The sequence below is a fragment of the Lissotriton vulgaris genome, chromosome 5, assembly GCF_964263255.1.
Source record: "Lissotriton vulgaris chromosome 5, aLisVul1.2, whole genome shotgun sequence".
NCBI classification, from domain to species: Eukaryota; Metazoa; Chordata; class Amphibia; order Caudata; family Salamandridae; genus Lissotriton; species Lissotriton vulgaris.
In genome coordinates this window covers 1,933,759,949-1,933,783,548 of record NC_141693.1, presented here as the reverse complement: position 1 = coordinate 1,933,783,548, position 23,600 = coordinate 1,933,759,949, and the positions used below count along the sequence as shown (strand labels likewise).

The 23,600-nt window shown below is 47.5% G+C and overlaps 1 protein-coding gene across 1 annotated transcript in view; it reads left to right on the top strand.

Moving 5' to 3' along the window:
* The window catches only part of LOC147717787 (complement factor B-like), a 590,914-nt gene that overhangs the window by 241,801 nt on the left and 325,513 nt on the right, over positions 1-23,600 (top strand). The gene's annotated exons all lie outside the window — the stretch shown is intronic.

The following is a 23,600-nucleotide window of genomic DNA, read 5'->3' as shown; positions in this document are numbered from 1 at the left end:
CGCTGTTATTGACCCTGCGGCAGCTTCTCAGCGTTGAAGTCGGGGAAGTTGGCGAAGTCGCTGATAAGCCGCAGAGAGAGACTCGGAAGGCAGCTGTCAGTTATCATCTGGGAGCTGCAGGGCAAATTTCCGACGTTGTGAAAAGAGGGAGTGAGGCGAGTAGGCGAATTACAGCGGAACGCCCGTCCCAGTCCCTCGGAACAGCCCTCGCTACCCCCACTGCCACCGCCAGCCGGCAATTGGGAGAGAAGTTCAGGTGGGGGCTAAGCGGAAAAGCTGCAGGGGTGCCCAGCGCTTCTCCCTGCACCCAGCACCTTGTGTCCTGTGCCCTGTGCCCTGTTCAGCTCTGCCCTGCCCAGCCCTGTCCTGCCCTGCATACCGCCTACTGGAAGCCTGCATTGAAAATCCATTGAAAATCCTGAAGATCCTTGGCCCAGGAGGGCGCAAGCAGATGCAAGCGGAAAGCTTGCTGGGGGCTGGGAGCAGCAGGAGGGCGGCCGCTCTCGCAGAGCAAGGGCGAGCCCGAGCTAGGGAGTGCTTGGGCAGCTCAGCTGTTTGGTGGCACGCACAGAAGTTCCCGGAGATTGGAGACCGCGAACCTGGAATAGAGAGCGGGGCTTAGTGGAAAACTGGAAACAAGCATTGGAAATGCAATAGGTCTCGCAGCATTAGAGTTAGTGCTTTTAGAATTGTTTATGGTTTTTTTTGTAAATCTTTAGCATTTTTGTTTCCTGTAGCCAATGCTAAAGAATTACAAATAAAAAAAGCCATAAACAAATCTAAAAGCTCTAACTCAAATGCTCCGAGACCTATTGCACTGTGTGAGTGAGGGTGAGTGAGGGTGAGTGAGAGTGAGGGTGAGTGAGGGTGAGGGTGAGTGAGGGTGAGTGAGGGGTTGAGGGTGAGTGAGGGTGAGTGAGGGTGAGTTAGGGTGAGTTAGGGTGAGGGGTTGAGGGTGGGTGAGGGTGAGGGGTTGAGGGTGAGGGTAGGTGAGGGGTTGAGGGTGAGGGTAGGTGAGGGGTTGAGGGTGAGTGAGGGTGATGCTGAGGGGTTGAGGGTGAGAGGGGTTGAGGGTGAAGGGTTGAGGGTAGGTGAGGGTGAGTGAGGGTGAGGGGTTGAGGGTGAATGAGGAAATGCAATAGGTCTCGCAGCATTAGAGTTAGTGCTTTTAGAATTGTTTATGGGTTTTTTTTGTAAATCTTTAGCATTTTTGTTTCCTGTAGCCAATGCTAAAGAATTACAAATAAAAAAAGCCATAAACAATTCTAAAAGCTCTAACTCAAATGCTCCGAGACCTATTGCACTGTGTGAGGGTGAGGGGTTGAGGGTGAGTGAGGGTGAGGGTGGGTGAGGGTGAGTGAGGGTGAGTGAGGGGTTGAGGGTGAGTGAGGGGTTGAGGGTGAGTGAGAGTGAGGGTGAGGATGAGTGAGGGTGAGGGTGAGTTAGGGTGAGGGGTTGAGGGTGGGTGAGGGTGAGGGGTTGAGGGTGAGTGAGGATGAGTGAGGGTGAGTGAGGGGTTGAGGGTGAGTGAGGGTGAGTGAGTGAGGGTGAGTGAGGGAGGGTGAGTGAGGGAGGGTGAGTGAGGGTGAGTGAGGGGTTGAGGGTGAGTGGTTGAGGGTGAGGGGTTGAGGGTGAGGGGTTGAGGGTGAGGGGTTGAGGGTGAGGGGTTGAGGGTGAGTGAGGGGTTGAGGGTGAGTGAGGGTGAGGGGTTGAGGGTGAGTGAGGGTGAGGGGTTGAGGGGGAGGGGTTGAGGGTGGGTGAGGGGTTGAGGGTGAGGGGTTGAGGGGTTGCGATTGCGGCCCCTTGAAATATATATGCATGTATTTGTCCTAAATGTGAGGCACACAGCGAGGAATACAAGATGGGGTTATTGAAATCTTACTATAATTTGAAGAAGTTAACGATAAAAGTTTCTTTTTGCCTGTTCCTTTGTTTTCTGCAACTAGGCCTTGAAGAAAGAGCCGAGTTTTATGGGCATGGGTGTTTTATCACAGTCGGCGCAGACCCCAGCGCCTCCTGTCTGTGAGCAGTGCTGTGGGCGGAGCCTGCCCCACGGAGGGCGATCGATGACCGCCATGTCAGCAACGTGCCTGTTTTCAGAGCGCAGAGAAAGGCTGGCAGCAGGGCGCCGCGGTGAGCTGCCAAAGCAAGAGTAAACAGAGCAGTGTGAACCCGAACTTAAATACGCCCCGCGGGGACGCTGCCGCAATCTGAAGCCAATAATTAATAGAACCCTCAGTCTATCACAAAAGGTATCAGGGTGCTTTCATTTTACAGTCCATTTAATGAAAAACGCCCTTTTGTTCTCGTCAGCTCATTAGAAAATAGAGATCCTGGTCACTACTGCCTTTCCATCTTACAGTTTTCCAAAACACTTTACCGCAACAAAGAAAGAAGTAGAATGAAACGCGGACAGCCCTACACCTAAGAGCGCAAGGCTTGTTCTCCGTAATACAAAACGAGACAATCAAGAGGTGCTGCATACGCAGGCGTAGCTACAAAGTACATGGACCAAAGGCGTGAACGCGAGTAGACGTCACAGTTTCCTGTTTTTCTGAGCGTTAGGGACGGGCCTCGCGCCTCTCCAGCCGCGTGCACCGAGCTGCAGCCCCGCGCGCCGCTGCTCACATGTAAACCGAGCTGCAGTTCCCAGCATTGCAGGTGGGTGGGGAACTACAACCACATTACGCAGCTGCTGCTGCTACTGAAAGGCGGCAAGAACACGCACGGCCATGTAGTTGTAAGAAAGTTTTCTGTCCCAGCTGTCGTGCGCGTTGATGAAAGTGAAACTAAAAGACTAGAATAGAAAATGCAGAGGTGCAAGTTTGTGGCCAGCGTCAGCGCCCTTTTGGCAGTCTTCCAAGGCAGCAGTAGCTGTGTGTGTTTTTCTCACGTTCAGTACAATTCCCACTTTCGGAGACACACAAAGGCACCGGAAACAGGATCGATAATTGAACCTCCGAGAGCAGGTCTGTGCAGGGGAAGCTGCCTCGGGCTGGGGGTGCTAGGGGGAGGGGGCGCGGGGCAGATGGCTTTCATCTGTAGTCTGCACACGTGTTCCTTCAGAACCGAAAGCAGCGTCAGGAGGAAGAGCCCGCGTGGTTTCACTTTCAGGCTCCGCCGACCGGAGGGTGCAACGCCCGGGAGGTGCCCCGGGTTCGGTGAGGCGCAACCAGGAAGCCGGGAAAAGGGAGCCAGGAAGTAGGAAACCGAGGATCCGGCGAGGGCAGAGACAAGAGGAAATCAGGGGACGATCGGGGGTGCAAGGGAAATCGGAACCCCGGCAGGAGAAGATCAGGAGCTAGGAAAAGATCGGGAGGCGGAGAGTTGAGGAGAAGATCGGGAGCCAGGGGACGATCGAGAGTGAAGGCAGGATCCGGAGAATATTGTCTGCCGGGGGAAGATTAGAGGGGAGAGGTGCGACACGGCAGGCAGGCAGGGGAGGAGAGTAGGAGGAGGAGGGGGGAGGAGAGTAGGGGAGGCACGGCCTAGCGGCAGGCAGGCAGGGGAGGAGAGGAGGGGGGGGAGGAGAGTAGAGGAGGCACGGCCTAGCGGCCGTGCAATCAAGTAGTGAGGGGGCGGAGCTGGGGGAGGCTGTGAGAGAGAGTAGGCAAGGCAGGCGGCTGGAGGCATGTGCACGCGCATTTAAGCTCAATGCGCATGCGCATTGAGCTTAAATTTCTCGTGCACTGCAAGGAATCGCCACGATTCCTTGCAGTGTGGATAAAGAGCGGATAAGTCCCAATACTCTCGCCTTGCTCGATGCGCATGCGCATCGACAGGCGAGACCTAAAACTGCGATAAATCCTGCTAAACTCCTCCTACAACCACGTAGTGGGTGGAGAATCTAGTGGAAAATCCGGTAAACTGCATTATTCTGCATAATACAGTGGCTACATTACCCTATGTGTGGCAGAAGTATTGGGGGAATAAAGGAGTTACAGCGAAGAGAGGAGTCATTGGCTTTTGCTATAAAGTTGCCGAGTAGGTGACTAAATTGTTTATTGCAGCTTTGAGAGTTAGGCACTGGCTGGGGCTGGTTGGCACACGTGACATCGTGACATCTGTGATAACATAGACGTGCCCTAACCTGAATATGCTTCCCCCGCCCCCTCACAGCCTGCTTACTCCGTGCAAAAAGCCAAAAACGCTTTAATAAAATCTAACACTGGGATTATACAGATATAAGAATTAGATAAGTGGCTAATCTTATCCTGAGGGGGTAAAGGCACTGAAGAGTACGTCTCCCCCTCCCGGCAGGGCATCTGCGGGCTGCAAGCAGTCGAACTCAGCTACAAAGAGGGAATCGAGCACTCTGCAAGATACCCTCTTGGTTATTTAGTATATAATTCGACCAAATCTAGACCCAGGAACAACTATGCGGTCTGGTAAAGTAAGGAAGGCCCCTGGTGAATAGTCAAGTGCCCCTAAGGGATCGGCCAAACGGAGAAAACTGGATAAAATAACTGGAAACAAAGCAGATAACAACATGAAAAATCCTTTAATTTCCCCAATCGCTTCTCTATTCGAAAAGTCTGCGACAAACAAAAGCCTACGATTCCAGTTCCTGAAGGATCCAGGGTCTGTACTGTTTTCCCTAACAGGGGATGTTGTGGGTCTATCGACTCCCATAGCCCCAGCAAAAAACCTGGTAGCAAACGAACAGCGGCTGGACGATGCCACTCATGCATCTACTTCAGGAGAACAAAAGTACCAACTAAGCGGAAATTGCGTCTTCACTAAAGGAACAGCACAATTGGAAAATTTAGATTACAAAAAAAAACAGCATAGTTACAACTGCCACTGTTCATTCTGCTTTTGATGATACAAATACGATATCTATCCATCAAACGCATTTGATACATTCAACTTGTCGACATCAGAGTTCTGAAATAATTTATAATTCACAACATAATCATACAAATCTTTACATTAGAGCTTTGATGACCTCTTGCATCCTTGGCCCAACCTAAACAACCTAACAGATAATAGCAAAGAGAACGATCGATTGACTGACACAAATTCAGCTGATGCGGAGGCAGCAGTAGCCGCAGAAAAGGGTAGCCTGGAAGAGGCACAACAATCTGCTTGCACACGTCATACGGAGAATCAGCTCAGGCCAATCAGCCTCAGTGAACCATCAGCAAATGCGAGGCTCGATAAATCATCAAGCAACAAGGCCAAGACAACGCTTTACGAGGATGTAGGGCCCCCGGATTTTGTCACTCCCCTACTAAAAGCACTACAAACCTCTACGGCAACCCTAATAATGCAATCTGCCAAATTAGATATCCAGATTGATCTGATGAATGTGATAGCATCTTACATACCAACTGAACTCTTCTCCAAGCTGTTCCTTCTTGAGGCACAATTTCTTCTTTCCCAGTTCTTGGACGCCTAAGGGCAGCAGTCTCGCTCAATAAAACCCCTTTTTATTTCATTTCATGTCATTCATTCATAGCCGGGATAAATATGAAATTAGATAATCTGAACAACTTAATAAATAGAGTACAAACACAAGCAGACTGTTTTCAACCTCAATCTACCTTCCCTTGTGGACCAGTTCTCGATAAATTAAGTTAATTACCAATCGTATTAGAACAAATACTCACTCTTAATAAGCGCTTTATTAATACAGACCCAAAGCTCGATCGACCGGATACCCTCAATAGTGAGCTCCTACAGCCAGACGATAATAATCTTAGGTCAGGAAACTCTACTATTAGAAGTAATTCAAATGAAATAGTTATGTCCGAGGCAAACACCCCAGAACCAATAAAGCAAGGACTAACAAAGCGACAAAGGAAACGAGAACGGAAGGCCAGGAATAAGAAATGTGATGCTGTCTTTCAGTCAGGCATTGGGCTGTTTCCCATTTTTCTAAATTCAAAAGCAAGATTAATAGAAGAAGACCGCACTATGGATATCCAATCAGATGCAATCAAAAATTACTCCAACACCGCCAATGAAAAGCCTACTAGTAAAAGGGAACCTAAGAGCTCCCAATCATCTGGAAGCATGACAATCCCTTTAAATGCAGCAATAAATAAGCAAGACACGCTGCGGAGAACACATCATTCGCCCACTCCCAGTTCCGGTAATAAGCCCAGCAAAACTACAAACTTGAATAGAAAAAGTGATCCTCACTCTAATGCGAATATGCAGTTGAAATCAACCGGGAATAGGATGCCTTCTCAAGATATAATTCTCCCTCTCGAAAATAGGAACACTGAAGTGCATATAAAACCTACAGCAATAAAATTCGATCTAGTACCTGAAATCCTCCAAATACCAAATCAAATAGCAGAAAAAGCTGGGGTTCCTGACAGTACCAACAGTCAATTATACCTAGAGCACCGAAATGAATTAGGGGAACAATTAAGCTCTGCTTCTTCTTCACAAACGGAACCAGCAACAGGAAACCAAGATAAGGTTGATAACTGTCGGCATGATAAACCAAGATCGCTTTTTGGAATCCATAGCAGCTTGACTCAGGGTAAGTTAAGCTTCAGCATAACAAATAAGGATATAACGCATTCAAACTAAATGGATGGCAAAGAGCAAAGGACAAATTCTCCTAAGCCAGGTATTGAGTGTCAGCAAATTATCTGGACACCGGAGTACAAGACTCAGGGCTGCCATGATATAGTGAATAGGGGTAATATCCAGAAATTAATGGCCGAAATTAAGGAGTTAAGTGACATTAAAACCATAGATCTTGAACGAGTTCAATTTCTAACAGGGTCAAAGGACTCAACAAGTGAACAGACATTGACCACCTGGTCAACCCCGGGGATCGCACAAATAATATTAGGAAGATCAGACCTATTCCAAACATGGGGTATTCACCTATCACAGCCCGACACTCCTCGCTATCCATTCCCGTTAAAGAAAACTTGTAGTTTGCAACCCTTTAGGTTACTGGCTGAATTGGCTCCCCAAAAGCCAGTCTATTGGATCCTATATAATGCCAAAGGTAGAAGTAATGCAGTCCTCACCCAGGAAGGAGTGGAAGCAGAAAGAGGAGGGGAAGCAAGATCTCCAACAGAGCTCTGGAAATGGCTTCCCAGTATGTTAAATGATAAGCAGAAGAACTGACCGTATAGAGATATTGTCAAACAAGAGGAAAAAAGCAGTATACACGTTCTATCATGGAACATTGCCGGAGCTAAAAGATTGCTGGAGGACGGATTACCTTTGGATGAATGGGCAAATTGCGATATAATCGCTTTACAAGAAACATGGCTGCAAGAAGAAATTGCGTTGGCCGGTTTCACGCACTACTCAATTCCCGCCGAAAAGAGTAAAATCCATGGTAGAGCCATTGGTGGTCTCTCACTCTACATGTCGTCAGCTTTAAAAATTAAGTCAGAACAACTCAATTCTCCTGATCCAAGTATTCAATTGATCAAACTATCAGGCTCAATTGCAAGCAATAATATGACAACTATTCTGATTAATTATTACACGCAACCCAAAAATCGGGTGAAAAAGATAAAAAATGCCATATTGTGCGATGTAAAAACGAATCTACGCAGCACTGAGCCATTCTGGAACATAATTCCAACCTGATATACTCCGTGGAGGGAGATGAAATTTTAACTTCAGATAACACGCACTGGAGTGTTCCGCAACAGATACAAGGCGGGCCAAGGACCCGTGTGGATCGATTAGGCACTCAATTGGTGATAGAACTGGAGTATTTAGGCATGCGCACCTTGAATGGAAGAACTGATGAAGATCGACCACCTGAAAAAACCTTCTATGGTCCGCATGCCCTATCAATATTGGATTATACAATTGCAAGTCTCTCGCTGTTTCCTCTATTAGATCGTTTTTATATAGAATATACATCTATAAGTGATCATGCAATGCAACACACTATCTTTAACTTGTGTGTGGAAAGATTCCAATCCCCGTATATACTTGAGGGCCAATTATGCACAATCAACCAAAAACGTATATTTTGGTCTAATTCAAATAAAATCGAGTGGTTCTCGATAATTGAGGAAATAATGAATAATTTGGGTGACACCCAAAAGAACAGCATACAAGCATGGTCTCTCTTTTTAGAGAATTTAAAGCTTAAAATGAAATCGCCCAATGGGAATGGCAACAGTTGCGGTTCAAACAGCAAATTGCCAAAGGAACTGAAAGATCTAAGAAGGGATCTGCGAAAAACAAATAAAAAGCTGCAATCGAACGACAAAGACATAACTCAGTTGGACATCTTTTTCTCTCTAAGAAAATTGTATAAAAAGAAGGTCTGGGAACATAAAAGAGGAATATACGAGAGTTTTTGGACTAAATTGTTTTACAGCTCCAAACTTCCTAACTCAATTACATTTTGGAAAATTATAAATCAACTAACAAGACCTCGGAATATACTAACATCAAATGTGCAGGAAAGCGAATGGACTACTTTTCTTTCATAAAAATTCAAAGAAAATACAATAAAATCTTTAAGGGATCGACTTACTCCGCAACTTCATCATAATAGGATAAATGTGGAATCGGTTGCAACGCTCGGAGCTTATACTGCGGAGGAAATAACAAAAGTAATTAAAAAGGGAAAAAGTAACAGGGCCCCGGGACCAACTGGTATCCCGCAAGCTGTTTTCAAACACGCACCCGAATATTGGAGCATACTTCTTGAGAACCTCTTTGCAGATGTACAAACTTACAATCAAGTGCCAGAAAGCTGGAAGGGCTCTATAATAATGCCTATATATAAAGGTGGCGATAGATCTAGTCCACTTAACTTCCGACTAATTGCACTGCAGGACGTGGAAGCAAAATATTTTGCATCTCTGCTCTTAAAAGGTCTGGTAACTTGGTCTGGAGAAAGAGAACTGATCCCAATCAACCAAACAGGGTTTAGAGAGGGGATCGGCATGATTTTAAATATTTTATCCATCACCATGATTGCTGAAAAATGTCAGCGCACAAAACAGGAGCTGAATTTATGCTTTATAGATTTGCAAGCTGCATTTGACAGTGTGGACCGGGACCTATTATGGGCAAAACTGAGAGCATGGGCTATTCCGGAGAGCATATTGCGGGGCCTGTTACTCTTTTACTCAGATACATGGACACAGGTAAAATTAGGCGATGGTTCCCGTTTATCAAGGAAAATGCTTACAAGATCTGGCTTAAAACAAGGCTTTGTCCTGGCTCCACATTTATTCAACTTATTTCTCTCGGATCTTTCCGGCAAATTAAACATCTGTAACGCTCACCCACCAAAATTAGGCAATTTGCAGCTTAGTCACCTTGCATATGCTGATGACATTGTCCTCATGAGCTTAACAAAAGTTGGTATGTCTAGGTTGCTAACCGTACTCTCTGCTTTCTTGTCCGTAAATAAATTGTCTCTGAATTTATCCAAGACTAAAACAATGCTAATCACCAATCGACGCTCAATCGATTGCAACATCTGTTTTTAAGGAAAAAGGCTGGAAAGAGTATCAAATTATAAATATCTGGGATATTTTATTGATGAAAAACTAGCGTTAAAAGACCAGAAAAATTATTTGACACACAGAGCCGGAGCCTTGATCTTTGCACTCAGCACCCTGTCAAAAAAATTGGAGGGTCCATCTTTTAAACCATTATTATCTGTAATTGCCAGCAAAGCACTTCCCACTTTAGCTTATGCAAGTGTTGCAATGCATGGTAAGGATTCCGCTCTTTTAAACAATTTAATCACCAAAATTTACAAGAGGGTCTTCCAACTTCCTAATTCTGCTTCACCTGCGCAAGTGCGCTTAGACTTTGGTCTTATGAATGAGACAGTGGGCAGACTGTATACATGTATTAAGGTATGGTACCGGATTAAGATGAATGCCATCGACAATAATTTAAACAAATTTCTATGGCAGGAATTTGAAATACAAGAAAAAAATCTGAAGCAAATATATTTGGGTCCAGCGCATTAAAATTAACATGTACTGCAGAGCTTTGGGGTAAAAATTTGCCATTTACCTCATTCAAACAGGCAATAAATAAAGCTGCCAAGTTCCATTCATTGATAACTGATAAAGAAATCTTTTCCCATCGCTCCCACGCTTGGGCCGTGATTAACAGTTATAAATCACTTACTCCGTCGTCTTATTTGGCTTCTACTTATTCAGTATTTATTAAAAAAAAGGTTGATGGCCCCCAAGATTTGGTAAATATCCAACGTTGGCAGACGAGCCTGCCTGGAAATTATTACCATCCGTTGCCTGCCGGCTCTGCGGACATTTCAAGGAAGACCTAATTCATATTACATGTCATTGTAAGAAGTTGAATCAAGAGCGAATGCACTTTTTAAAGAACTGCTTTTTGGTTAAGAGACTTCGTACATGCAGGTCAGCAGTCATTTGCTGTTTGGATTCAATGGAACCACAAATAAATTGCAAAATGATAAAGTTCCTGCTTGCTTTTGAAAAACACCTGAAAGCATTTTAAGATTTTAAAATGTATTATGTTTCAGGTTTCTGTACTCTTTGACATCTAAAGTTTTATATATTTTTTTGTTTTTATTTTCTCTTTTATGCAATCTTATTTTTAAACAGTGGTTTGTGAAACGATTAGGAAACTTGTTATGGTTTTAATTAACTAAGTTATCAAGGGGTTAAGCTCTGAAGCAGTTAGCATCACTTAAGTTAATGTGGATTAAAGGAGTACCTTCAGTTAATGGAGATATGAAGGGGTTAGCTTCAGTTAATAGAGATGTTAAATGTTATTGGCGATCTGAAGTGGTTAACTTTACTTACTGCAATCAGAAGGTTTTAGCATCAGTTGATGGAGGTCTGAGAAGGGATTAGCTTTAGTTTCTTTTCCCGGGTCCTAGACATTTGGCCCCACTGCTCTTGGAGACACTTCTAAAGAGGTCTTATGTGCTGTTGCTCATCGGGGGGATGCTGCTGATATCAGAAGAGACAGGATCTTTCAGGCTGTTTGTCGAGGATTGGATTCAGTCAGCTGTAAATCTTGTTTCTGCATCTCATGCTCCTCGCAGGTTGTCATAAACATAGAATATTCACGCCTATGCCCGTGACCCTGGAACACCTTTTTCATATATATGAAAGTCAATCTGTAGTTGGAGGTAGATACCTTATTGTTAAACAGTCTAGTGGCGCCTACCTCTAGTATATATTGAAAACACCTTTACCGGCATCTTTTCTAGGGGTTTTAGGACGGAACCACTTATGCAATTACCACGCATGCTTTTTCAACGCCGTCAATAGAACGCATGGGTCATTACCATGCATTAATATTCCACGGAAATGTTTCAACGCATATGCCTTTACCATGCATGCCTTTACTATGAATATTTCATTGTAAAGGCAAAGTTGGTGAAGGCATGTAGGTGGTTAACCTTGAGCATGTGTGGTAAAAGCTTCAGGCTGTAGCATCTACTCCAACCTGTTTAGTAAAGCCGAATGTGGCATATGCGCACTGGACACTAAGAATGGACATTTTTAGGTTACGTCGAATTAATTCACTGTCTATTTATTTGTTGAAAAATTGGGGGCTCCTTCATGTACAGTTTGAGCAGCATAGTTTACTGCTTCGTCAGATTAATTTAGTACTTGTTTATTTGTGGTTTAATTGGGTGCTCATTCATCTAGTTTTAGACATTATAGTTTATCGCTTGAGCCCTCATACTGCAAACGCTGTGTGTGAGTTATTACTGCTGCCATGGTGCACAGCCAACTACATTTCAGCCCAGTCCAGATGCATAGCTGCTTAATGACATGCCTGCCTTTTTTTGTAAAATTAGCGCCCTCGCCGTAATTTCTTGTGCGCTGTGGCATGCTTTCCCGAAACGTTTAATGAGCTTCCTGCATCATTGGAGTGTGCTACTGGTTATGGCTGCCATTTCATCCACTGAACTTGCTGATCATCTACTTGGAAACTTCAGACCAGATTCTACAAAAAGTAATGATGCGTATGTATGTAAATTGCACTGCGTAAATTGGACTTCTATTTACTACAAAGCCATTACCAGGCATAAGCCTTAATGATTCCTTGCAAAGGCATGCGTGGTAAATGCATATGTGTTAAAGTCAAGCAGGGTAATGGCTTTGTGGTAACAATCATGCGTGGTTGTGTCTGCATTTTAATGGCTGTTTCCCTTTCTTGTAGGGTAAAACTCCATTTAAAAAGGCTATAAGACAACATTGCATCACATAGAAGAAGATATGCAACAGTATCCCAAATAAGCTTTTACCATCACTCTCTGTTAGGGAAATAATGCAGTGAATGTAAGCATGGGCGAATTTTGCGAATCTCGCGTTCGCAAATTTTGCGGATTTGCGAACTCGCAATCCGCAAAATCCGCGAATTCTCGCGAATTTGCGGATTTTTTATTTTTTTTTGTGTTTGCCACTCTCTGTCACAACTGCCACTCTCTGACTACTCATGCCACCCTCTGGCCCACCCATGCCACCCTCTGTTTCATCACAGCACCCTCTGGTTGTCCAGTCAGTGTACATTATTGTGGCAAAGCAAAGCGCACCTTCCCTGCCTCAAGTGACCTGAATTAATTTGGGGCTGATTAATGTGTCACAGAATATTTTTTTAGCTGGCACCTGCTTCCTTAGTGCTTCCTGATTAGTGATCTTTTGCACTTGCTAAGTGCTTTCATTGTTGCAAAATTAGTTACAACACCTGCCCTGCCCCAACTGACAATAATGAATTAGGGGCTGATTAATGGATTTGAACTTCCAGCCTGGCTCCTGCTTGTCTCCCTTAGCTGTAATTCAGGACCTTTGTGGCATATGTGTAACTATTCTGAGGTTCAGAGCAGGGTCACATAATAGTTGCAACTGGCAACTGAACTCTGGAGGGGCCCCTCAGGAAGCACTACAGGAAATGGCTACTAATGATGAGCCTGAACTTTTGAACCTGGTAAGTAGTTTCAGTTTTGCTAAGATCGTATTTCTGCAATTTAGCGCTTATTCGCGGGGCGGGAAGTTAAGTCAAGTCAAGTCATAGAATTTATATAGCGCACTACATACCCAGAGGGGTTCAAGGCGCTTAGGAAGGGGAGGAGGATTACTTGTCAAATATCCACGTTTTAAGTTGCTTTCTGAATGCTAAGTGGTTCTGGGTAAGGCGAAGGTAAGCGGGGAGTGAGTTCCATGTTTTAGCAGCTAGGTATGAAAAGGATCTGCCTCCCATGGTGGTCTTGTTGATGCGAGGTACAGTGGCGAGGGCTTGGCTGGAAGAACGTAGTTGGCGGGAGGGGGTGTAGAAGGACAGTCGTGAGTTGAGGCATTCTGGACCGATGTCGTAGAGTGATTTGTGTGCGTGGGTAAGCAGTCGGAAAGTGATCCTCTTATTGATGGGTAGCCAGTGGAGGTCTTTAAGGTGACCAGAGATGTGTTCGTTGCGTGGGATTTCTAATATGAGTCTGGCAGAGGCGTTTTGGATTCGTTGGAGTTTCTTCTGGAGTTTTGCGGTAGTACCTGCGTAGAGGGTGTACTGGGAAGCCGCGAACTCACGCAAACAGTGCGAGCAAGCCATAAAATCCACTGCTCGCGGGTTTGCGGATTTTGCGGGAGATTCGCGAATCTCGCGGATTGCGAATTTACCGAAAATCCGCGAGCGAAACGGATTTTCCGCCCATGCTTAAGTGAATGCCTGTCAGAGGGTAAACATACCTATTTAAAAAAGTACTGTTTATTTCAGAAGTTAACAGCTTCCCTGTCCCAGCATGCCCTGTACTGGCAGTTGCCTTACAGATCAAGTTCATTTTCCAGGTCCTGCTGAGAGGATCTCAAAACACTTCAGGATAAATATGCCAGTTTTTTCGCAGGTTTTTACTTCAACATTGAAGATTTTCATCTTTATTCAAGATCTTCGAGTTCCTGCTGCCTCTTTTTCCATTTCTTTAATCACTGGAGGGAATTCTTCACTTAAAATGCCATCTCTTTTTTTATAAATGCCCTTCATGTGGAAGAAAAAAGGCTTCATTAGACCCTCATGCAGTGTGTGTGTGTGTGGTGCATCTTCAACCCAAACGTTCAGTAAAATAATATGCCCTCAAAGAAATAGAGAAAATCAGGCTAAGGGGGAAACTAGAAGACATCACAGCAGAAAAAACAAAAAAGACAAAACTGAGAGGATTTTTCCTCTTCTGAAACAGAAAAATACTCACACAAAAGTAGATCTATAGAGAAGAGGTGAAGAAAACAGCATTGCCATCATTCTAAGCCCTCTTGCCACACCAGGGAGTACCGGTCGATGTTGAAATCATCAGGACCTAAATTTTCGCCGTCGAGGAGAGTGATGGCACCTCATCATTCAATGCCTCAGGTGCATACTCCCATGGTTCCATCTACCCCTATGGTGTCAACTCCGGCACTAACGTTGCACCTTACGAAGCTAATTTGTTTTTCAACATCACGATATTCTACATCAAAACATCAGGTTCTGCTGTCCAGGAAATGCAGATCCAGGATGTCACCATCAAGATGACAGTTGGGCAGATGTACGTCAAATGTTTCTTCAGCGTCAATTTTCTCAATTTCTTAACATGAGGCTATTACTTTGGAGCACAGTGACATTTTATCAGCTCCAAGGTTCACAACTCTAGCTGAAGATTCTTTTTCCAAATCCTCTCATGTCTCCAGCTCCTCCAATTTGTCCACATCTTATTTCACCAAAATGTCCAGTTATGGTTCCTTGGACTACATCTTTGTCAACTGACCTTTAAAACCTCAAGCATCACCCGTTCCATTAGGGGAGGAAACATAGACAGTCTCCTTTCTTGCCCACAACTTCAAGGTCTCATTCCATGGACTTCTTTACCTCTTATACACTTACATCTGCACCAGCATTACCAGTTAGAAACACATTCGGCCAGTTATAATGTGAAAATGAAATGTAGCTGTAATTGTACTTTACTTGATGGATTTCCAAAACGAATAAAAAAAAACTATTAAAAAAAAAAACAGAAAATCTTTAGCCAATGATGTACTAACTTTTCAAGATGTCCTAATAAGAGGAGCTTCAAAACTAAACATTCAAATGGAAGCACCACAAACAGGAGTCTCTTTATCAGGTAGATGTTACAGCCCAGAGCCTCTCAAAGACCTACATTTCCATTGATGACAGGTTTTGCGGAATTAGCTGAGGAAAAATTCTTAAAACCAGCAATTGTAAAGTTAATAACACCTAAACTTTCCAGAGGATACAAATCAGCAGTTCAAAATCCTATCTACCTCAGACAAGAATGCAAACCTGATTATGTCATAGTGTGTGTTCCACAAATACATGCTTTGAAGCATTAATTCAGATGCAGTGGGCAGAAAGATCTGTGGATCGAAAGCTGTGGCTTTTAAAACATCACGTGCCTTGGTGATGCTAGGCAGATATGACAGAGCGTAATGGGAGTTTCTTCTTGCTTTTGGAAAAGACCTCCCTAAAGAAAGGAAACACGACTTCCTAGAAATTGTACAGTAAGAACAGACAGCCTCCAACCAATTCATCAGGGCTGCAGTAGATTCAGCAGACTAAGCGGTGACTTCATACTGCCATGAGATTTCGCTTCATTGAGCTTCTGGCTCAGAATGATCATTTAAAGCAGATTTAAAGTTCATGTTCACTGTAGTAGTACTATTTGGTCCTCACATGGATGAGGACATGTAATGCATGAAAAAACAAATCAGGGAACTTAAAAGCGATTGGTTTAAAACAGAAGACAAACATTACAGATTACAGAGGGATTCCAGATTCCAACCTAGAAAGAAGGTTCTGTGCCCTGGGTGGTCCACTTACTCCCAATCTCAAGGTCAACAACATCAACAACAACAGTCTCATTAGAGTACCATTGGAGAAATGGGGGAGAAAGAGACCAACAGCATCAGCAACAACAGAGATCATATTCAGAATCTCACTCACAGTCAAAACAGTGAATGACCCACTCCTTCCTATATGTTACCCTCACCAGTGAGAGGTTTGAATGTATATGTATTACAAACCATCTGACAGAGTGGAAAACAGTAACTAACGACAAGTGGATCCTACAGATCATCCACCCTGTCTTTGTTCTTTAATTAATTGCCTCATCTTCACTTCATTCCAATGATCCACCTCCATCAATCCCTCCAAAACTAGCACCACATACCAACTACAACTTTTGAATCAGAAAATACAATCCCTCCTCCCTTAAACTGCACAACCTGTTCCTCCTTGTCAAAGAGGAAAAGGCATAATTTGATACACGCGAAAGGTACCAAACAAGAATGCAGACCTTGTCTAGATGAAAGACAAGCAAACAAAGATGAAAAACACGAGAGATTCAGAATACTAGCCTTGCATCAAATCTACTCACAGCTCATGAAACTAGCCTGGGTGTGTTCTGTGGATCTGCAAGATGCTCATTTCAACATTCCTGTAGCAGCAAAACACAGAAAGTTTGTCAGGTTCATAGTCGGAAAGACCCATTTTCAATACAAGGTCGTTCTTCAAGTGCATGGTGATAGTTCCAGCTCTACTCCGAATGAAAAGCATTTACATTTATCCTTACTTGGAAGACTGGATGATCGAAGGATAATCTGCACTAAAGACACAAATGGACTCCAACAAAATACCCCAACTATTACATTGCTGGGGGCGCTAGAGGGCGCCGGACGAGATGGCCGCACTCGCGTGAGGCTCCGTCTAGACCATTAAATATTTGCTAATTTATCCTGTTTCCCCGGCGCTTTTGCCCTACACCCCGGCGGAGCTTGGTCCGCTGACATCGGTGACTCACTGGGGCGCTCTGCGAGGTGTTTGCAGCTGTCCTGCGGGCGCCCGGTGCTGAACGGTTCCAGGCCGGGCCGTGGACGACGGAGACTCCGGCGGGCGCGGAGCAGAAGGCCCGCTGCGGTCTAGGCCCTTGCTGCCGTTGCTGCCTGCGTGAGCGGAGCCCTGGAGACGGCGCTTCGTGACTGTGGAGGCAGAGAGGCGGAGCTGGCAACGGGATCCCCCGGAACGACTGCGGCGCTTTGGACGGCCTGGACTTGGCCCTGCTGGTCCCGGTGAGTGGGGCGGGGTGCTACGCTAGCCCGGTGCTGCGGAGGTGGTGCTAGGCCGCGATAGCCCGCGCCGCGCGAGCTCGGGCCGGGGGGGCCGGGGAAAGGGTCGGCTGAGGAGCGGAGCGGCCGGGAGGGACAGGAGCTTAGGCGGAGCCACGCTCTGGGCTGACAGTGGAAGTGCACATCGCCACACACGTGGCACTGGGAGACCTGCTGCGCTGGGTGGGACGGGCCTGGGGAGCGCCCGCCATCTTGGGGCCTCCTTCCACCTGGCAGCTGTTCCTTGCACACCGGCGATCGGCACATCTCCAGCGCTAACTCTCCTGCTATTGGCGCTGTCAGAGAGGGGACACGGACCAGGGGGCCCTTCTGTGCTGCCTTTCTGCTGCCTTGGGCACTACGCTCCACTGCTCATATTTGCACTGTGTGCCTACATGAAGATTGCCTGGCGCGCCTCGCCTGCTGGGGTGGCGGTACTACTTGGCCTGGTCTGGGGGTGCCCGTGGGCCTGGGCCTGAACCTATTTCGCAGTGCGCGGTGGCTGGTGTGTGCGCTGATAGCATTTTGAAAGACTTACCTGAGATAACTGCCCTGCATAGCCGAGTCTCGGACCACGCTGAGTTAGATCGCAGTCATGGCTAGGCCTGATAGAAACCAGCCTAAAATCAACTTCGATGCAAAAAAGACTGCGCATACATCCTCCCAGGCGCCCGCGGACACCGACCAGGGTGGGGCTGTTGGGGGTACGCCTAATCTGGAATCCACACTGGTGGCTATGCAGAAGAGTCTGCAGTCTATTGAGGGCACCATGGAGTCAGTGAATCATCGTCTTGATCAGATGGCGACACAATTTGACCGTCAGAACGAGCGGATGGGAGAGGTGGAACAACGAGTTTCCGCCACGGAGGATGGTCTGGCCACGGTCTCGTCCAAAGTATTTAATATGGAAAGAGTGCTGGCGGTCATACAAGCGAAGAATGAGGAGTTAGAAGGGAGGTCCAGGAGGAACAACGTTCGCGTTACAGGCCTGCCGGAATCCACGGACGTGGGGCGCATGGAGGACTTCATGGAGCGCATGATCATCGACATATTTGGGGCTGACCAGCTATCCCGAGTCTTCATTGTGGAGCGTGCGCATCGGTCCCTAGCTAAGAATCCTCCGCCAGGAGTGCCGCCGCGGCCTATTGTGGCAAGGATCCTGAACTATAGGGACCGGGACACTATTCTGCGGCTCGCCAGGGAGAAGGGCTCCATAGACTATCAAGGTAACAAACTGGAGTTTTATCCCGACTTCACCATGGCAGTGCAGACGGCACGTAAGGAATTCGCTGCGGTGAAACAATTGCTGAGGGCGGAGACCATCGCTTATGCCATGCTGTACCCTGCGCGTCTTCGGATTGGGCCTCCATCGGATAACAAGATTTTCTCCTCGCCCAAGGCAGCCCTGGACTATGCCAAAAAACTGAAAAAACGTGCTAAAGAACCGCCTGGACGTCATGAAGGGGATAATGAAAGGCTGGACGAAGAGGCCTGACCTGCATTGCACTGCTGACTATGGTGATGGGGGAAATGCGGAGTATTGCACTGGGTCGCCTCTGTTGTAGCGTATGCAGTAATTGCTGAAGAGACACTCGGGCGTTTCAGCCCCTGATCCACTTTGCGTTGTTGCTCTATATGTTGCGCGAGGGGGAGTGCTATGATGAACGCTGCCCTTGCTGAAGCTGCCACCCTGCCTTAGCGGGGGCTCTCTTACAGTGGAACTCAGCTGAATGTGGTTCTGTCGTGCAATATGTGCCACTACGCTGGATGAGGTGGCCTCTCTGGGACTTAGGCGCTGTTCTTGGGAAGTAGACGCTTTCGGGGGCGCCCAGTGCAATGTGCTGTTATATGAATGCCATCGGGTCTGATGCTCTGACCGTGGGGGTGGGTAGAGGGGTTGGGGTTGTTGTCAACGGCAATGGTCTGCACTCTCGTCAGTTCTGGCGAGGGTGGTGTGCCACTACGCCTCCAGATAAGGGAGATCCCCAAATGTGGCTGTTTGCATTGTTGGGGATTGCAAAGGGGGGGGGCACGGGGAGGCTTTGGCAAGTTGGGAGTGCTGAAGTGGGCGGCGGGATGGGGGATGGGATGTTGCAACTAGTTGGGTTGTTGTTGTTTTTCCTGGTCAAGGGGATTGAGTCTGAGTCATCTTTGGGCTATGAGTGGGGCTGCAGTTTGGAGTTCCGGGTCTTTCCCAGCGCCACTGGGGCTGTATCTAGGTGGGTGAGAGGTGGGGGATGGTTTGGCGGGCGGGGGCTGCCGAGGAAGAACTCACTGCTGGGATACTTACACCTTAGGCGATATGGATAGGGGGGGGCACCATCACGTGTGTTACATGGAATGTGCGAGGGCTAAATAAGCCGCAGAAAACTAGACAAATGCTTGCCTTTTTGAATAGACATGGGGCACAAGTAGCATTTCTACAGGAGGCACATCTCAAGGGGGCGGCAGCCGAATTGGTGGGCAAACAGTGGGCGGGAGCAAGGTGGGCCACGTTGTATTCTTCCTATGCCCGTGGGGTAATGATTCTGATAAAAAAGAATGTTCCATTTGAGGTGCTACATGAGGAGGTGGACCAGGATGGTAGATATATTGTTGTGCAGGGTAAACTGTGTGGCACGTTGATCACTCTTCTCAATGTCTACGGTCCTAATATAGATGACCCTGATTTTTTCATTGCACTTTGGAACAAACTGTATAGCCTGCCACCATCGGCAATCCTCTGTGGGGGGACTGGAATGTTGCATTGGATTCTGAGTTGGATAGGAGAAACGACCGGCCTTGTGAACGTAAGAGAGTGACGGATGCGATGCGCGAGGGTATGAATGGGCTGCAATTGTTGGATGTTTGGCGCTTGCAGAATCCTGGCAGGCGGGAGGGAACTTGCTACACATCAGCGCACAATACGTGGTCGAGATTGGATTATTGGTTATTGACCCGAGATGTGAGTGGATGGGTGCTGAATGCGGAACACCTGCCCCGCACGCTTTCTGACCATGCCCCTGTTACACTGAAGCTGCGGATACCTACACATGCTCCTGCCCCATTTACCTGGCGACTCTCCCCTGGAGTGTTAACGGATCAAGTGTTGTGTGAGCGTCTGCGGCAGATAATTGAGGAGTTCTTCGAGACCAATGTGGGCTCCGTGGATAGTATGAACACGGTGTGGGAGGCCTTTAAGGTCTCAGTGCGGGGTGCATGTATCGGGTTGCGGTCCGGGGTCCTCACGTCCATCAGAGACTCTATGTCCAAACTGGAAAGGGAGTTGTTGGCTTTAGAACGCCGACTGGAGGAAGGGGCGGAAAGCACATTGCTAGCGGATATTAGGGCAAAGGTCACAGAATATAATGAATTGGCAGACCAGGAGGTGAAATTTCTGTCCAAACGCGCTACAGCCAGATATTATGGAGAGGGGGGTAGGCCGGGCAAGGGACTAGCTGATAGGATTCAAGACCCTTGGGCTAGGCACTGCACTGTATTGGAAATTGAGGATCAGGGAGCTGTGGTGACTACGTCGGATGGTATACTTGCCTGCTTCTCGAGACATTATGCGCAACTCTATGAGTATAGGGAAACGGCGGAAGAGGCGGAAATATCGCGGTATTTGGAGGATGTAGCGCTGGTGTGGCTCTCCAGGGGTCAACAGGAATTCCTAATGCATCATGTTACTGAGGCGGAATTCAGAGACGCGATAGCAGCCCTGCCGAATGGGAAGGCGGCTGGCACAGATGGCCTGCCCGCCGAATTTTATAAAACATATGCGGATTTGCTTATTCCGCGGCTGGCCATGGTCCTAGAGGAAGCTTTTGAATGCGGACGACTTCCGGGGACTATGAGAGAGGCACTCTTGGTGGCGCTTCCTAAGCCCGGTAAACTTCTAAATAGGTGCGAGTCGTACCGTCCCCTTTCACTAATAAACACTGATGTTAAAATAATAGCCAAAGTGCTAGCCACGAGACTGCGTCTCCTCCTGCCGGTTATGGTGCTACCCGATCAATCGGGGTTTATCCCCCTCCGGTCCACCACTCACAACCTGAGGACCCTGTTCGCCGTACTACATCTCCTTAAGCCAGACCTAGCCGCGGTGGCAGTCATGCTTGATGCCGCCAAGGCTTTTGATTCAGTGGCATGGAAGTATATGCTGGCAGTTCTGCATCGGATGGGGGTGCCTTTCTTCTTCACGTCGCTAATTGCCCTGTTGTATAATGCACCCACGGCAAGAGTTAGAGTTAATGGTCATGTCTCTGCCTCCTTTCCAATACAGCGGGGGACAAGGCAGGGCTGCCCTCTATCGCCCCTGCTTTTTGCCATCATGATGGAACCGTTGGCCTGTGTCTTGCGGCAGAGGTATGCGGAAGCAGCGCTGAAGTTCCCTCTCAGGTCGTTGGCCGTATCAATGTACGCTGACGACATGGTCCTATATGTCAGAGACCCGGCGCTTCACCTGGAGCGCATACTTCAAGAGTGCATTAAATTCGGCCGGCACTCAGGACTGACCATAAATTGGGACAAGTCAGTGGTAATGCCTCTCACGGACGTTACCCACCGGGTGCCATTGGAATTCCCGCTGGAATGGGCGACGGAGTCAATTAGATACCTGGGCGTTTGGGTGCATAGGGATTACCAAGAAGTCATACGGGCCAACTACGGCGTTGCCATTTCCAACCTGGAAGACCAGGTGGCGAGGTGGACTCGTCTCCCACTGACTCTGGCGGATCGCGTGTCTTTGATTAAAATGGTGGTGCTGCCGAAATTTCTTTACCTATTCGTCAACATTCCAGTCCCGCTGAGGTCACACTTCTTTGTGAGACTGCGATCCCTGCTGATATCTCTCACCTGGGCCGGCAAGAGGCCGCGAGTGACTTGGGAGGTACTGACCAAGCCATACGATCTGGGTGGGTTCGCCCTGCCGGATATGAGACTTTATTATCTTTGCGCACAGGCACACTTTGCGAGCTACTGGATAAATTCTCCGCCATACACTCCGCACGTAGCACTGGAGGCAAGCGCAGTCCTGCCGTATCCACTAAGGGCTATGATAGTAAATAAGCACTCGGTGTTTGAGAAGGGGGAGATTGATACCGTGCGGCTCACGGCAACTGCATGGACTAACCTGGGTAAACGAGCTGGCAGACTGCCGCTATACGCCCCGGCTATGCCGCTACTTTATCAATCGGATATCTCTGTCTCGGGCGAGCCGGGAGGGCTGCAGACTCTGCGGGAGGCTGGACTACAGACTATGGGGACCTATTTCCGGGAGCATCGTTTCTCTCCTCTCAGGAGATGACCACCCGCTCGACGAATGCTACTATGTCCACCTTTGTGTATGTCAGACTGCGGGCTGCCGTGCGTGACTTATACCCAACATACCCAGAGGAACCATTGGCCCTAGGTGCATTACAGTTGCTCTATACGGTCAAGGACAGGACTAAATTGCTATCTAAACTATATAAGGCTGCACAGGAAGATGAGGGTGGGGGGGCGACCCTGGCCAGAGCAAGGTGGGATAGGAGTCTCCCGGAACCGCTGAGTGATGACGATTGGAATGAATGCTGTGCTATGACCGGTGGGTACGTGATCAATGGCAATTTCCGCCTTCTGCATTATAAATTTCTACAACAGTGGTACTATACGCCGGCCCAATTGGTACGATATGGGCTCAGGTCCACTGCTCAATGTGTCCGCTGCGGAGCTGAGGACGCTGACTTTATACACCTGGCCTGGGGATGCCCGCGCGTCTACGACTTTTGGAAGGAGGTGACTGAAAGGCTGACTGTCATGGCCTCAACTGAGGTAAAGCTGGATGTACGCCTGTGTCTGTTGGGCATTGCTTCTGGGGTGGCTGCGCCGTCGCGGCGGCTTGTGGTGTTGGCGCTTCAATTAGCCAGAAGGAGGGTTGCTATGGTTTGGGGAGGAAGGAGAGCGCCTGAGGTGCAATTGTGGCTGAAAGATATGGCCTATTCCAGGGACCAATTGAACTGTTACTATGACGAGTTACCTGAGGCGTCTCGCCCGAGGGATGTCTGGGCTCCGTTTACACTCTATATGCTCTCTTTAACAGACACTAATAGCGACGAGAGTGTGACTGCTGCTTTATCAGACTGCGAGGAGGGAGCTGCTTGAGAAGTTTTTGGGGTGGAGGCGTTTGGTTAGCCCTGTATCTGGTGTGAATGCCTGGGCGGTGGTCATGGCAGTGAGAACGTAGTGGGCTGCAAGGACTGGCATGATGGCGCCCATAGTTACTGATCCTCGCTATAGCCTCTGGATGGCTCTGAGAAGGGGATAAACGTTCCCTACCTGGGAAGCACTGTTAGACATACAATGTATTAGCTGCCCTGCCACATCATGCCTACTGGACTTGGACTACTCACTGAAACCAGGATGAGACGGGGGGGTGGGGTTGGGATTTGTTGAAGTTGTCTTTCTTTATGAAAACTGAAAATTAGACCGAGATCACATGGGGGCGAACGACCGCACTCTAAGGGTGCGCTGTAAATATTACATCTGGATTAACTGTAAGTGCCTACGTGAGATAAGACTTCT